The 14068-nt window shown below is 39.3% G+C and overlaps 2 pseudogenes; both read right to left on the bottom strand.

The window, feature by feature from the left end:
• Positions 1–4226: 4226 nt before the first annotated feature.
• Positions 4227–5194, bottom strand: LOC146457201 (uncharacterized; annotated as a pseudogene).
• A 3161-nt stretch (positions 5195–8355) lies between these two features.
• Positions 8356–12343, bottom strand: LOC146457200 (steryl-sulfatase-like; annotated as a pseudogene).
• Between the last annotated feature and the right edge of the window lie 1725 nt (positions 12344–14068).

Genomic DNA, 14068 nt, shown 5'->3' with positions numbered 1-14068 from the left:
TCGAAACAAAAAACAAAAAAAAATCACTTGAATGAAGTAGTCAATAAAATTAAATAGTGATTTGATGTAAGAAATAATGAAATGCTTTGAGTATAAATACTGCGGTTTCACTGAAGGAACACGCTCTAAGATTTATCACCTTTAATGATTCCCAACTGTACTAAAAATTCTCCAAGAATTCCTCTATTTCTTCAGGATTGCAACCCTCATCGCACTCCTCCCAAATTTAGCGACGTTGACGCGGCTTGCCAAGAAAGCGTTTAGCTTCGTTTTCGCTCAACTGAATGTTACCTTTAAAGTAATTAAAAAATACGACGCGTTTGAAATTCAATTACTTCAAAGTAGCCCCTCGGAGCTAATTAATTGCAGGCATAAAATGAGCTTAAGGGTGGGAAATGGGAGTTATTAGAGGTGGGCTTACTTTTGAGGGACTGGGCTTATTCCGGGTCGTTAATTTTAAAGCAATACGTCAAAAACGAGGGCTAGTGCTTCATTAGAGGTTCCTGAAATGGATAATGTGAATATGATTGTTTTAAGTTATTACTGAGCTGTCCAGCGTACACACTGTACCACAATAGCTCCATTAAGACGGCTCGAAAGGGTTTACGCTGTTATAGTATATGTGAGACCACGAAATATTGTAAAAAAGCTGTTCTAAGTCAGTGATGTGAACACTATCGATCTCTTTACAACACTGCAATCGGCTGACTTAAGCTGACTCTTTAATACCAGTTGTCACGTCATAGCAGTTACCATGGTAATATTTCAGGTCCACAGATCAAACCCTAAAATTTCAGATCCCGCATATTGTCGGAAAAACTAAGTCGGGGACCTACCGTATTCATTGTTTTTATTCGAAAGCTTGCTATTTTCTGCAACTTTTGGGGTTGTATGAGAAGTTATCCAGTAGGAATTCTGTTCGTCTTTCCATTTACTGAAAATTCTACTGGATAACTTTCCCCCGAAATTGTCTATTATAAATGGCATACTGCAGGCATGCAAAAAAAATCGAGGTAGTTCTGGAGAAATTTTCCTTTTGTACAGTTCGAATAACGATTCTGTAGGCCTTCATGTTTCGGATTTTCCGTTCTTTTGGTGATGAAGAATTATTTTCATCTTTTCCAAGCCATTTTCCGTTTGAAGTTTGAAAATTCCATTGCTGCATTGCCCTATCACCTAAAAAGTATAACTTCGCAAAGATTGCTGTTCACAACCGGCTTCAACAGGTTTCTCAAGAGTTGCAGCAACTTCATTCTTGCAACGCTGCATGCAAGCGGGTACGAAACATTGCTTTGTGTAACATCGTCTTCAAAACAGTTTCAGTTAAGCTTCCGACTGACAAGGATCTACTAAAACTTTTGCTACTCTTTTCATGATTGGGTTATTTCGATTCAAAATCAGTGCCGGCTGTGCGGACTACAAGGGAAAAATTTGGACGATTTTGTCGTTTTTGGTGCCCCAGGGGCACTCAACAAGAATATTAACACAAAACATTTAAAACGTTGTCTCCTGTATTCACAGCAGATTGTTTAGTTGCCTTTTCAGTGCATATTTGCATCACCTAATATAGTATAATCTGTTTGGGTGCTTTACCCCTTTACAATGCGGCATTCTAATTCCTTCAGTTGCGCCGGAGCAAAACAGCCAAGTACTGCTGAGGCAGAAACCCCGATGAACGGACAAGGTTACGACTGGTTACTGGTTATTGCTCACAACTGAGTTCTTACAAAAGTTTGGTTTTTATTGTTGGCATATTTTTTCTGGTTTCCTTCGACCGCCAAAAAGATTTCAGAACTGAAAATGTGGCTCAAATGAAAATTCTAAGCTTTTAGTCCGTGACAAAGCAAACTCTTCAGATTACGTCTAGGATGATTGTTTCTGTAGTTAACCATTGATGAATAGAATTTGCTTGTCGCGGATCAAAAATATTCCTCAAAATATTAGCTTCTAGCTTTCGCTAAGAGCTGGTGAGAATTTTAGCGGAAGTTATGGGCCAAAAATCTTGAGCTGCGAAATTCATTAAGTCGTAGAGCACACGCACACACACATGCACAAAGAAAAGGCCAAAAGTGTTACCCCTCTACGAAAATAATGACCGGTCCCTTAACAGACGTAATTTAGCCTGTGCTTTTAGAGGTATCCGCGGGAATGTGAAGTTTTGGGTCGTAGCCGGAATGAGCGACATGAACTGCGACAGCGAGCAGCCAAATCCACCAGAAAATATAAGGCGGTTTTTATGGCCGAGGATTACGCCACTCATGGGCATGATTAATCCGTTCGTACGAACAATACTGCAAACTGACACGCCCTAAACGCATAAAGCATCTTCTGATTGGCTCTTAGTTTGCGGTCATCGAGTCTGTCTATTCTTTTGAGACCCATTGTCAACAAAGGAAGACCTGTCTTGAAGATCGCATCATATGAATTCGCAAACCTAAAGTATCTTAAAGTGCACTCCAGGTTGACTTTCGTGAATTTAAAAATGCTAGGCTAGTTTTGAATGCGAAATGCGAATACAGGCGCCTATCATCGCTCGCGGCAGGAGGGACGTCCTCCGCAATCCCAGCGCAGTTTATTAAATAACATTAAATTTTTTAAAGCTCCCTAACTTTTTTGTTGTTAAATAGACCATTTTACAGTTATGTGCTAAGCGACCTGGCCTTGGATTGGAAGCGAGGCTGGGGTGACCTTGTTTTGATACAAACCTCACTTCTTTTCATATGTAAATGAAAACTAGTTAGCATAAGAGCAGCATGATCTACATATGAAAAGCAGTGAGGTTTGTATCAAAGCAAGATCAACCTCAGCCTCGCTTACAATCCAAGGCCAGGTCACTTAGCACACAACTGTAAAGTGGGCTGTTAGGCTCTGAAATAGTTTTTAAAGCAGTACGAATTATTTTCTTTGAATTCGTAGTGCTGTTTAATAGCCGTAATATGCGACTTTTTAATACAAGGTGACAACGCAAGAAAAACGTGATGAGCTACAAATCACCCTTTGTGGATGGAAGGGTCCAGCTTTGTTACGTGCTTTTGACACTGTTGAACAAAAAAAGTCTAGGTTTAATTTTTTTGGTTATTGATTCAGCGAACCGTTAATCAAGTTTTGAAATAAAATATTAAAGTTGTGAGATTTATAAAACACTTTATTCTAGTCAAAATATTCAAAACAAATGGTTTTATACGACAAAATATTAATGTAACGCTATCATCTAGCAAACTGTTAAAAACAAAATATAAAGAAATAAATATCATCAGAATCGACTAACATGTCCTGTTGTCTTTGAAGTCCTACGGTTGCATTAAAATACTGAAAAGTGGAACGTTTTATTCACTGATTAATAAAAAAACTGCAGTGGTGTTGGAAGGCGCAATCCCGGGGGCGGGGCATTTGCCCTCTTCCTTCATCCCCACCCCGGGGCATTTACACAGCTTATGTGTCCCCAGCCCGGGAAATTTGCCCATTTTTTTAAAAAAATGCTAATGCTCGGGGGTTAGCCCGGGGGGTGGGGGATGGGCACTGCTGGAATTGACTGACGCATTACGCCAAGTGTTAAAATAAATTTATTCCTGTTTTCTCAACAAATTATGTTTCTCTGTGTATTAAAATGGCGTTAATTTTCCTCATTTTGAATTTTAGCGCCTCTTTCGCGTTCATTTCCTTTATCGGAAAGTAATTTTTCCTTCAACTCGCACTAATTTAGGTCGTGTTAACATTTCGCAGACCTTTTAATCATTAATTAAAATTAATTAATTAATTAATTAATTAAAATTAACACGAGCCTATAATAACGTATGTTTTCATGGTTTGCTGGATGATTGTTTGGTCGAGGGCTGATGCCAGAAAACTAAAATTTGGCGACAACCAAATTAATAGGGAGAAAAACTGACACATCAGACTACATGGCACAAAAGGATATCTTCTGGCTTCAGTATAAAACTCAAAAGCCGCACTCACCTTTGTCGGTCACTCTGGAACCCACAACTGTTGGCGCTGAGAAGCAATATATGGTCAGCAAAGCGACAATTAGAGTCACTTGAATAAGACGAGTCCCCAACATCGCGATCAGTAGTAATGTGAAGGGCGGATTGCTCTTTAGACCAGTGATCAGGAAACCGAAGCGTTGCTAACACAACTGACCAAAAGAACTTGATGAATCATGACTTTAACTGATCTGTAGGAGATAGCAAGGGGTGACAGGCCAGCACGACTTCTAACAATGGAAACATTTTTGATGTGTGACCTCTTTATATTTTCGCTCTGACAAGCATGTCATTTAGAGATTTTCCTTTTTTAAAGGAAATTAGTGGTGGCTCTTTGGAGATTTCTCGTAATAAAGGCTGGTTTTGTATTAAGTGCCATTTTCCCATTAAAGCATGTTTGAGGTTGGGCACTGATGGTTGATATTGTGTTACAAAAGGCAATATTTGTTTGAGGGTGTTGTCTTTTTGCTTCAATGCCGATGACCTTTCTGTAAATTTGACATCTGATAAAATTTTTTCAATCAGATTATTTGGGTAGCCTCTAGCAAGGAGTCGTGATTTCAACTTTTTAATATTATCCTCAAATGTTGTTTTTGAGGAGTTTGTTCGTAGGAGTCTTAGGGCTTCGCCCTTGACAAATCCTTTTTTGACTCCTGGTGGGTGGCTAGAGGAGAGATGCGTGTATTGAAAGGTTTCAGTAGGCTTGAAATGTGTTTTAATATCCAGTATGGATTGATGATGGAATCGATTACCTTTGTAAACAACTGTATCCAGAAATGTAGTCTCAGCATTTGAGATTTCAGCCGTAAATTTGATTGTTGGATGATATGAGTTTGCTTGTTCAATGAACAGTTCTATATCGTGTTTACCAGTGTCCCACAGAGAAAAAATATCGTCAATGTAACGTTTCCAAACTGTAGGTTTTACGACGCTTTGACTAACAATTAATGTGTTTCAATGTCGACCATAAAAATGTTTGCAAAAGCAACGGCCATTTTTGTACCCATGGCTGTACCATGAATTTGGAGGTAGTTTTTTCCATTGAATTGGAAAGAATTTTCTTTGAGAATGAGTGTTAGCATTTCTCTCAGGTATGGGGTGGGAATGGGAGGGTTGTTGCTGTGAAAATTATCGTATGCCTTGCATACTGAAGTTATACCCTCCTCGTGTGGTATATTTGTATATAGGCTTGTAACGTCCATTGATACGTAGTTACTAAAACAAGGAATGACCTAAAATGACCTAAAATGATCTAAAATGACCTAAAATGATCTGAAATGAATCTAAAATGACCTAAAATGATCTAAAATGATTTTAATGTTTTCATTTTATAACAAAGACCAGTGAGCAGCACAACAGAAGACTTCTTGTAGTTTATTTCCGACGCGTTTCGTCTCTACCAGAGACTTCTTCAGGGAAATTCCCGATAATTACTGTATCACAACCGCGGCTTTGATTGATGCAACGTGTCTAGTTTTTCCCCAGCAACGTGGTTTTGATTGGTGCGATGTTCCAAGTTTCACTCAGCAACGTGGTTTTGATTGGTACGAAGCGAAGTTCTAAGTTTCGCCCAGCAACGCGGTTTTGACTGATGCAGCTATTTTGTATGGAACTAGCACAGAGTCATCGTTTATTCATGCGCTATCCTTGACTTGTTAACTGCGTGTTTATATAAGGAAATAGGCCTTATCACGGTTTTCGACGCCATTTTGACGAGTAGGCAAACAGGCTTGAAAAAACAGTGTTTGTATGGAAATCCAATGTCAAATAATTTTGATAAAACATCGCTTCTAAAAAATTCATGAAATGGAAACTTTTAGCACTAAGGGACGTAGCTGTGCCAGAAAGCGTCCAGTCGTGTTTTGAATTTTTCATACGTTTGTCTGCATAGCGAACCAGCCGTGATTACTGCTACTAAAAAAAATTCGCGGGAAGAAATACCGAAAACCGTGATAAGGCCTATTGATGCACAGATATGCCTTTACACTGTTTACAAAAGCATTTTATCAGTGTTTACACAAGCATTTAGCCTTGTCGTGTGGCTTTTAATGTGCGACCATTAAACGAAGCCGGAAAAAATTGGTCAGTGCCGATATTTTTGGGTCTTTCAGACCGACAAAAAAAAAAGATTCGCTCTAGTGCGGTTTGTTTACGCAACTTTGTCATCGAGCACAATTCAATGCGGGAGTCGACAAGAGAAAAGGGCGGACGACCAACTATTGCTTACGTGCAACCATCGGCACTTTTCGAGTCTTCTTCTGTCTTTCCGGCAGTTCACAGCAGCTTCCTGGTATCAGCCTTTACTTTGCACTCAGTTCTGTAATTCTGTAATTTTACCTTGGTTTCACTTCATTTAGATCATTTAAGAATATTTCAGATTTATTTCAGATCATTTTAGGTCATTTTAGATCATTTTAGATCATTTTAGGTCATTTTAGGTCATTTTAGATCATTTTAGGTCATTCCTTGTTTTAGTAATTACGCCATTGATACAAGGAATGTATTCTTGTTGACTTTCATTTTTAACTCGTGAATTCGCGCATGCGCAATGAACGAGTTATAGCGATAGCTGGCTTTTGACTTGGTCGATCAGTCGGTCGGTTTTGTCGTTAACTTTCGGGCGTGCGCAGTGAGTGAGTTTCAAATTCAATTAGTGGGAAAAACACGCGAACATTTATTGTTCACGGCGCATCAGGAAATTCTTATTCAATATGTAGAGAATAATTTGACGATCATTTAGTGCAAGAATGGAGATTTTTCGTTCAATCTGAGCAAAGTTACAAGTTTTTTCAGTTTTTCAGAAAGTCCGGGGTCGTAAACTCAATTAGTGAAAAAAAAAAAAACGTGACAATTTTTTTTCACGACGCGTCAGAATTCTCTCATTCATTCTGTAGAGAATAATTTGACAATCATTTCAGTGTAAGAATGGAGATTTTTCGTTGAATCTGAGCAAAGTTATAGGTTTTTTTCGTTTTTTTCTGCAAAGTGCGGTTTCTTTTAAGAATTAAAAATAATTTAATTTAGAAATAATTTAATTAAAAATAATTTAATTTGTCAGTTTTCACGCGAAAGCGGAACGTGCCATGTCATGCATCATTGACGTCGTAAACAAAATTATGCAAATTTCTGGTGAAATGAACACTTTAAGATCTTGTCAGCTTTCATAGAGGTTTCACAGGGGAAAAATGTTTCATTTTCGAAATTTACAACTGGTAATTTATGGGAAAGCAAAAGGACGCGGTCGATAAATAATTGTTATTTAGCAAGAGCTTGTCATAGTTCATTATTTTTACTTGAGGATTGCGTGGACTGAACACCAAAGGAAAAATTTCACGCATTTATGTCGGGCATGAAATGTAATGCGATACTTTGTTGAACATATTTCCCTTTGTGAGATCGGCTTGCCCTACAGTAATTTTGTAATTTTAATTCCCAAAAAAACTTCACTTGCCCATCGGGCAAGTGATGGTTAGAATCCACTAGCCCGATCGCGAAATCCAGTAGCCCCGGACTATCGGGGACACGAATTTGCATGACGTAGCTGCACATGGCGTGCTCCTATGAACTTTGAATAAAAAAAACACGTGATTTTTTTTAATCGGCGCATCAGAATAATCGGCCTATTCAATCTGTACAGAATAATTTGAAAATCATTTTAATAGTACAAGAATGGTCATTTTTCGTTACATAATCGGGCAAAGATATAATTTCTTTTAGCTTTTGAGGAAGTTTCCGTAGCCGTCTAAATTGCAATTACTATGTGTCATCTGCATTCACGAGTTGGCTCACAGGAGCCTTTGATTTCAACAAAATTGATAAAGTCTGTAGTGTCTTTAAGATAAGACGCTTGTGTTTTAGAAATATGCTGAAGTAATGTGTCAACAAATGATGATGTTCTTTCTGTAGGCCCGTCACAGCCTGATATGATTGGTCTACCTACCAAAGTAGGTTTGTGTATCTTTGTAAGGGTGTAGAATTCGGGTATTCGTGGCGGAGTTGGTGTTTGCAGAAGCCATTTTCTAGTCATGTCGTCTATGTAGTTGCCATGGTGTAGTTCTGATATCAAGCGGGACACTTTTATTTGTGTCTGTGTGACCATGGGATTGTTAAGAGGTCTGTAATTATTTAAGTCATTGATTTGGAATTGACCTTCTTGTATTTTATCTTGTTTGTCCATGACAACAAGTGTGCTTCCTTTGTCCGCTTTTTTTAAATTTAGGTCGTTGCCACGCTTGATAGCGTTTAGCGCTTGACGTTCTTTGCGTGACAAGTTTTGCTTTGGCTTGGCTATTTTTATCTCCGCAATTTGTTGTTGGCATGGGATAGTAATCAACCTGTCTCACCTAGTGTCTTATAGCTACTCTCAGTTTACTCATACATTATGGGGATAATGCTCAAGTTCCCTGTCAGTTTCTTTACAGCTGCAGAAAGGAAAATTGCAACACATTTGCAAAATTGGATGAAAAAAAAAAGTTTTGTACACCTCTAGCTGATTAGGGACAATTTCAATCGGCTTTCTTTATGCACTTTGATTGCAGGGTAAATGTGTTTCATGACCTCTTGGTACTTTGGTATGTCGGCAGCAATAGGAGCGTTCTCTGCAGGATCATTTGTGATGTCAAAAAGTAGGGGCTGTTTGTGGACTGTGACGCGATCTCCATGACAGTCACACACACCTTTGTCAATGCAGTATTCAGTTCCGTTGGTCCATTGTGGTGTGACATTAGGTGTGCTTAATTTCCAGACAATGTCACTGTTCCTCGGATGAAAACGGACTGCATGGATTTGATTTCCACAATAATGAAAAATAAAATCATGAGAGGAGACTTTTGACTTCCTGGTCAGTAATGGCAAGAGATCTCTCCCATCAACTATTCTATCCTGAGGAACATCTCCACCTGCTAGTTTGGCAACTAAGGGTATAGTAGTAGGTCCATGGGGTTTGTAGGTTTGTCGAATGAAATTCCAGCAGCAATACGTCCTGGCCATGATGCTATTGTAGGCACCCTCACACCACCATCCCAACACTGTCCTTTGCCTTTAAAAGGAAACATTTTACACACTTTGAAGTGATCACATCAGCTAAGCAAACAACAACAGGTTGAAATAGGGTGCATTGAAGTGGGATGAAGTGTGAAATCATTATGGTGGAATTTGGAGTGGAATTTAAAGTTTGATCAAGTCAGATGTAAAATACAGTTTTATGATAAAGAGCATTACATAAGATACAGTGGCAGATCTTGGGCAGGGGATAATGGTTGTGTGTTTGTGTAGGGGGGGGGGGGGGAGGGGTTCCTCACTTTTTGTTCACTCCACTAGCTTAAGCCCCACATTTTCTACTCTCAGGACCCCAACGTACATGATGTTCTGGGGCCAACAAAATAAATTGTTTACACTTGTAGCTAACTGTAGTCTGTTCCTTGGCTAGTTATTTCATGCGGCTCATGCAGAAAATGAATCCAGTTATAAACACTGTAAGAAGGGATTATCGATCTGGGTTTTGAACTCTTTGTTGGGTTTCTTTTTGTGTGCCTATTATGTAAAACCAACAGCCCAGCTTGTAAACTACAAGTGTAAAACGTTTTATTAAATTGATCCCTGGATTTGCCACTACTGGGGATGTCAAGAGGAGAAATAAATAAATCACACCTCCCACGACAGTCCCAACCATTTTCTACAAGTTAATCACTGCCTTTTATGCAGCTATCAATGTTTGAGACCTTAAGGGGTAGACCTTGAGCAGCTGTAGAAGAAAACGTTTCATCAAATTCCCTTCCTTGTAAAAAGGCAGAGAAAATGGGTAAAATTAGGTCACATCTCCCATTCATGTCAACAGTGAGTGATTTATTGACATAATGTTGCCAATTAAAGTACATACTGAATTCTTACTGAGCATAAACTTCACTGATCATTAAATGATCAGGAAGGAAAATAACGCCCATCAAACCCTTAACATCTGCCTTTAGCTCCTCTGGATTGGCTTGATAGGTCAAGATCTTACCTCCTTTGTAAATACCCTTCCATCCACCATGATATTCTCCTGAATTAATCTCTTCTAGGTGTGAGGACCATTGTCAGATGTGAAATAAACAAATGTGTTTTCCTTCAAACCCAGTTTCTCAACAGCAGCCATGATCTGTCCAACCCCTCCAATCCATTTCCTCTACATTATCACCATAACGACTGTGGACACTGTGATTGACAAATGGTTGGGTATTAAACAGCGCAGTGTGTACTTTGGCATATGACATGTACAACAAGAAGGGACTGTCTTTGTTTGCTCGAAGAAAGTTTACTGCTTCATCTGTAAGCCTCGTTGTTAAGTTTTCCAAAATAATTGGTTGCTCAACAACTTCATAGTTTTTCATCACAAAGCAATTAAAGCGTCCTGTTAACAAAAGGTGGCAAGAAATTGGTAAGGAGATTAACAGAATTATTGTTAGTAGGAAAATGAAAGCAGTCTTGCTTAATAAGCCAGTTATGTAGCAAATGTACAGCGTTACTCCAATGGCAGCTACAGCGGCCAGGATGTTGGATGGCTTTAGTCCTGGAATGACAAGCTCTATCAGGTACTGGCCTGGTTCACAAGATCTTATATTTGTCATTGGCAGACCATAGAAATAGTGGAAACCTTGCTCCTTGGATGAACGTGAAAATCTGATTTAGATGCAAGGTGTAAGCCCAGATGCCAGTTTCCAATGATTCCTGTCAGAAAAGAACAAGAACATACGATTAGACATTTGTAACTTATTTAGTGGAAATAAAGGGGTGTGGGGTTCTCCCCCTCCCTCAACTTGTATTGAATAAGACAATTCAGACCAACAGCCCTAAATGTTTTTTCCTCTCAAATATGCTCACTCTTTAGCAACCCTGTCCCACCCTGACCCTTTGTGCTGGCCTTTGGGACAGTATTTTTTTACAATAAAGGTGCTTTCAGTGATGGGTGTTGATATGGTTATGTTGTGGACTCCAGCACTGTGAAATAAAAAGTTGGTGGAAAAAAAAAAACAACAACAATACTAGAACAGCTGCCAGCAATATAGTGAGGTTTACTAAAAAAAAAAAACAATTTTTCAGATTTAAGTGATCATAGAAAAGATGCAATTATATAATACTCCATGCTATTTGTCTGTTATTTATGCCAGTTGTGGTTGATTAACAAGTGAAGGAGAAGATGCCATGCTGGGCTCCTTCTGGGAGGGGGTAGGGGGAGTGATAACTTAATTACCTGGACCTCCAAACCCTACCTTATTTAAGACCAAAAAATGTAATTTTTCAAACCTGTTTCATCTATAAAATCTATGGCCGTTTTCAAACCTGGCCTCTTGAACATTCACACCTATATCCAGGCTTCACATCTAAATGGCTGAAATCTATACCCATCTTCAGGGAGCAAAGGCTCAAAAGTCATGCCATTTGGGGCGGCACATACTTTTGTAGCCTTTAAATTTATGAGGGAGTACCCCCTCCCCCTTCCTTCCTGTGGAGGGCCTCCTGCAACATTGGGATTCCTGTTTTATGTTTGGGTAGCCTGCTTGACAGGCGCTTTTTGAGCCAAGCGGGCTCCGCGCGAAATATCGCGTTCGCCCCGCTTGGCTCATAAAGCGCCTGTCATGCAGGCTAATGTTTGGGTAACTAACTTGTTACTGGCCTAAAAATAGCAGATCAAGAATCTACGCCCATTAATTTCAGACCTGTCTGTACTTTCTATCAGTACTTGAGGCAATTATTTAATAGTATTCAGTGAATAGTTCCCTTCCATTCTCGAAAACTGACTATCCTTTCCAGAGATTAAATAAACAAACCCATACAGTTTTATAAATTGTGTAGCGGAGGCCCTCCTCAAATTAACAGGAACGACAACGAGTAGTCTTGATACTGACCTGTCGCATAGCAAGCATCGGATGCAATATCAGCAAACGTGGTTTCATTTTGTGGTAGACCGCCAGACGTGCTCGTTCGAAGGAACATTCTGTACTGACCGCTATCAGAAGCCAGTCCGGAACGGATCGGATACCTCCCTGTCAACAGCGCTGCCCTGTTGGGTGTGCAAACCGAATCTGGGTGGACATCATATAGTAAGCGAGCTCCTTGCTCAGCTAGCCGATCGATGTTCTAAAGGTGTCTTAATCGTGTCGTTACCAAAACAGCCCACATCCGCAATTCTGAGATCATCCACAAGAAATATCACAAAGTTAGGCTTTGCATATGTGAGGCTGATCAGGAAAAAAGGGAAAACAAATTTAAGCCAAGAGTTCGCCATCGCTGCAGCAATTGTGCAACGGACTCAGCTGACAGTCTAGCAGACTTTCTTTTGATGAAGAGGGGGAGGCGGCCTTGAAGCTCTCGATATAATTTTTTCTGTATCATGGCCAGTCAAATCCTGAGAGAGGGAACGTTACCAACGGGTATGGTTTAAAAGCGTTTTGCCCAACAACTTATTCAAGAAACAAGATCTGAAAATGCAGGGTCGTAACATGGTATATCCGGGACCCATTGATCCCTATTTTCTTGCCGTTATTTTGATGCCTGAGCCCCATTTTCCCCAAAATGTTGATCCCTGAGCCCTGATGAAAAAATTGATCCCATCCATTTTTTACACAATTTCAACTCAGAAATTTTCGTTTATGTCCATATATAAAATATAGAACACGTTCAAATGGGCTGATAAGAAAAACATTAACTCTAAGTCTTATAATTAGTTGAAGTTGTAAGTTCTATCATAGCTTTAAAGATATAGATGAGTTGACCTCTGTGCATTATTGTTAATCTATACCTTAAAAGTAGGCCACTTCCCTTCGCGTATCACACGTCTTGAAAGGTCTTGCGGCGGAAACTTGAGCTTTTCATATGTAACGTCCATCAAGAGTATTTACCAAGGTTTATTGCCAACGAGTCACCCTCGCGAGGACGCGAGGGTGACGAGGCGGCAGCATTATAAAGCCGACGCGCGAGTTAGTTTTGGTACAGGCAGAAAAAATCTCGAATGAAAATGTAAGCATAAGGTAAGGATAAGGTAATGTAAGAGTGACATCATCGGTGATTGTTTTCGAGCTAGCCAATGGCATCGCGGTATTTTTTATCTAAACCAATCACATCCGGAGTATCACGATCGGTGAGCGCTAGTACCCAGATTCTTCTTACACACGCGCGAACTTAAATTTTGTAAACAATATAGCGGCCGAAGTGGCGAATTTAGTTGTCTTCCAGAATAGCAGCGTTTATACGTCTTATTGTATAAGGATGGAGTATAAAAATAGCAAAGATCTTTTTAAGCGCTAGGAAACTTTGCAGAAGTTTTCACGTTTAGGAGCAATCGAATTTTTCCTACGCGCCTTCTTATTTTTCGATCCTGCGCGACAGTGTGGAAATGTTAAGCTCTAATAGCAGATTTGTTGCTCCGTTGGTGGATGGCGAAAGTTCCGACGGCTCTGTCAATCGAGGAGGTAAGAGAATTCAAATCTTAACTGTTTGTAGTGTGTTTTGTTTTCTGAAGAGGGAGCAATTTTCTTAAAGTAACCTTTCGGTCTTTAATTGCAAGCTAAAACGGACAATAGTAGGTCAGGCGGTGTCGTTATGTGAATTCATGTGGTCGGTAACATAATATGCACAACAAAGATATCATTCCAAACTGATACAGTGCGAACCAAAACGAATCCCTAATTATAGAGATCTACAAAATATTTTAGATTTCATTGTTTTCTAGTCAAATTGAGTGGGTTTTTTTGTTGATTTTTAGGTTCTGTTTGAGGGAGATGCACATTGGAGCTGTTAGAATGCAGGAGAAATATTTCAAGTCAATTGCAACTTAGCTTTTTGCCATTCTTCTATTTTCTTTTAAATACCATACTTGCGGCTCATTAATTCAATAAATTGGATTTGAAAAGCTCATATTTATTGTAAAATTCTGTTATTCCCAGGTTGATAGCTAATCTTGTACACATTAAAGTTGTTTATTTTGGTTTTTGTATAAACTCAAACAGGTAATGCAAGGGCCGCAGATGTTTCACCTCTAATCTACCGCACAAGTTTAGATCTTATAGACATTCTAAACAACAAAGAATAGCATGAGAGTTTTGCAATGC

Source organism: Pavona decussata, unplaced genomic scaffold (genome assembly GCF_977016875.1).
Source record: "Pavona decussata unplaced genomic scaffold, jaPavDecu1.1 SCAFFOLD_245, whole genome shotgun sequence".
Classification (NCBI taxonomy): Eukaryota; Metazoa; Cnidaria; class Anthozoa; order Scleractinia; family Agariciidae; genus Pavona; species Pavona decussata.
This window is presented reverse-complemented; position numbering and strand designations above follow the sequence as displayed.